The sequence below is a fragment of the Triticum dicoccoides genome, chromosome 7B (assembly GCF_002162155.2).
Source record: "Triticum dicoccoides isolate Atlit2015 ecotype Zavitan chromosome 7B, WEW_v2.0, whole genome shotgun sequence".
Taxonomy (NCBI): domain Eukaryota; kingdom Viridiplantae; phylum Streptophyta; class Magnoliopsida; order Poales; family Poaceae; genus Triticum; species Triticum dicoccoides.
Window position 1 is genome coordinate 732,532,858 of NC_041393.1, and position 3,483 is coordinate 732,536,340.

Genomic DNA, 3,483 nt, shown 5'->3' on the forward strand with positions numbered 1-3,483 from the left:
CGACCGGTTGGCCGCAGCTCTCCCCTCGTCCCAATTGCAACACCGTGCCACCCATCACCTGCACACCAGATCTCGCCATCCATGGTTCACAACATTCCACCCCCATCAATCTCGTCGTGCTCATCGGCACACTTGTAGCACCATGACAGCCATGAAAATGGTTTGTAGCAAATTTTATCGCCGGTTGTAGCAAAACAGACTATGGTTGCAGCAAAACGTTGTCATCGTTGCCATGGATCGCAGCTAAGACATGATTTTTGAAGGTTTTTTCAATGCCGGTTCCAGCTTTTGTAACTCCCGGTTGCAGCTTTTCATTGCCGTCCATGGCTTTCGTCTCTATGCTTGAAACCTTTTTCATTGCTAGATGAAGCTTTTTTCATCGCCAGTTGCAACTTTCCATGATTGTCCATAGCTTGTGTTGTATGCGGGTTGAAACTTTTTTCATCGCCGGTTGAAGCTTTTCGGTCGTCGGTTGGAACACCGGGCATCTCTCCCGATTCTAGCAAGAAAAAAATGGCTCGCCATCGCCCTCCCACAATAGGTCCGTGCCACCGGCGTCTTCGCTTGCAACACCCAACTCGTGGGCCTCCCAGATGATGCGACACCACTGGTCGATCCATGCAGCATCTGCAGCAGTGGGGGAGCGCATGTGAGGTTATCTCTCCATGGCGACGATGAGTAGCTTGGGGCCGAGAGATGAGATGCTCGTAGTAGCACCAGGGGGTGGAGATGCTCGCGGCATCAATGGGCATCCGGGCAGCGGCAAGCGGTGGTCGCCCTCCACCAACGAGAGACGGGTAGAGGGGGAGAAGGAGGTTGCTCGGTATAAACGAGAATCAGTTTGAGGGAAGACGCCTCTCAAGGGGCGATCGACTCATATATTTATAGCAAGATTACAAGTCTTGGAGACCAAGAAAGAATCCTAGACATGTATATGTACAACCGTATACAAACGGAATACACGTGGATAGCTATACAAAATCATACTTTAACATCCCCCCGCAGTTTGTGCGTCGGTCGAACGCATAAACTGTACCGAAAATCCTCGAAGAGTTGAGACGGCAATCCCTTCGTCATGATATCGGCAAACTGCTGTGAAGACAGCACGTGAAGAACCCGAATCTGACCGAGAGACACCTTCTCACGAACGAAGTGGATGTCGATATCGATGTGCTTCGTGCGGCGATGCTGGACCGGGTTGCAGGCCATATAAATAGTACTGACGTTATCACAGAAGACAACAGTTGCGGACGGAAGGGGACGATGAAGCTCGAGAAGAAGCTGACGAAGCCAGCAACACTCAGCCACAGCATGAGCCACGGCTCTGTACTCTGCCTCGGCACTGGAGCGAGACACCGTGGCCTGGCGTTTGGATGACCAGGACACCAGGTTGTCGCCGAGATAGACACAGTAGCCAAAGGTGGAGCGTCGGGTGTCGGGGCAGACGGCCCAATCGGCGTCGGAGTAGGCGGTGAGCGAGGAGGCCGGCGTGGAGTGAAGCTGAAGTCCGAGGTCGAGAGTGCCGCGAACATACCGAAGGATCCACTTGACGAGGTTGAGATGTGGCTCCCGAGGGGCGTGCATGTAGAGGCACGCTTGCTGCACGGCATGAGCAATGTCGGGACGGCTGAGCGTCAAGTACTGAAGTGCCCCGGCAAAGCTCCGGTACTCAGTAGCATCAGTGACGAGTGGACCCTCCATCGGCAGAGAGCTTGCAACGTGTGTCGAGGGGCGTCACACACGGGTTGCAGTCCATCATACCGGCGCGCTGAAGAAGGTCGATGGCGTACTGGTGCTGCGAGAGAAGCATCCCCGAAGTAGAGCGAGAGACCGAGATCCCGAGGAAGTAAGACAAATCCCCGAGATCGGTCATGGAGAACTCGCGGTGGAGCTGGTCGGTGATGTGTTGGAGAAGCCCAGTACTGGAGGCGGTGAGGATGATGTCGTCGACATAGAGAAGCAGGTAGGCCATCTCGGTACCATGCCGAAACACGAACAGAGACACGTCGCTTTGGGAGGCCACGAACCCAAGACGATGAGCATGATGAGTGAACCGCTGGTACCACACGCGGGGTGCCTGCTTAAGTCCTTAGAGGGACTTGTGGAGCAGGCAGACATGTTGAGGCCGCGTGGGGTCGACGAAGCCGGGCGGCTGCTCACAGTGAACCACCTCATCAAGATCGCCGTGGAGGAAGGCGTTCTTGACATCCAGCTGGTGAACCGGCCATCCATGGGAGACGGCAATGCTGAGCACAACACGGATCGTAGCTGGTTTGACAACAGGACTAAAAGTCTCGTCGTAGTCAATACCAGGCTGCTGAGAGAACCCGCGGACCACCCACCTGGCCTTGTACCGGGCAAGACCACCATCGGCGCCAAACTTGTGCTTGAAGATCCATTTGCCTGAAACAATGTTAGCGCCAACCGGGCGAGGAACTAGAGACCAAGTGCGGTTCTGAATGATAGCATCGTACTCCTCAGACATAGCAGCACGCCAAAGAGGATCCTGAAGGGCGGAGCGGTAAGTTTTGGGAATGGGGGAGATGACGGAGTGCTCGGTCGACAGGTTGAGTTTGTCAATCGGCTGGACAATGCCACGCTTGGCGCGCGTGAGCATGGTGTGAGTGTTGATGGCCGGAGTGGTGCTGCTGCGGGAGCGCCAGGAAGGGGGAGGGGGTGGCGGTGGTGGTGGGGAAGGAGATGGGGCGGGAGACGCAAGCGGCGTGGGCGCGGGCGAGGCGGGCTCGTCGATGACGCGCGTCGGGGAAGCCGGGCCATGCATGGTGGGCTGGGCCAAAGAGGCCGGCGCCATGCTGGGCTGGCCCGATGGGGTGGCGAGGACCGCGGGGGCCGGGTGCGTGGTGGCTAGGTCGAGCAGAAAATCGAGATCGTCCGGGGATGCATCGGTGCGATCTGTGGCGAAGGGAAAGGTGTGTTCGTCAAAGATGACGTGACGGGAGATAATGACGCGGCGCGATGACAAGTCGAGGCATCTGTAGCCGCGATGGGAGGTAGGGTAACCGAGGAACACACACGCAGTGGAGCGTGGAGCGAGTTTGTGAGGTGCCGTTGCGGATTGATTCGGGTACCACAAGCACCCGAAAACGCGAAGGTCGGAGAAGGAAGGGTTTTGTTGGTATAGTAGGGTATATGGGATGCGGAATTGCAGGGCTTGGCTAGGGCGGCGATTAAGTAGGAACGTGGCGACAGTGAGAGCCTCGACCCAGTAGGGAGGAGTCATGTAAGCCTGGAAGAGGAGGGTGCAGGTGATGTCATTGAGGGTGAGGATAGCACGCTCAGCCTTGCCGTTTTGAGGAGAAGTATATGGGCAAGACATTCGTAGGTGAATGCCATTGCGGGCAAGGAACTCGACAAAGGTGGAGTTAACAAACTCAGTGCCATTGTCTGTTTGGAATGACACGACCGGAAGGTTGAATTGTGTGCGTGCATAGGCGACGAAGTTAACGAGAAGATCACATGTGT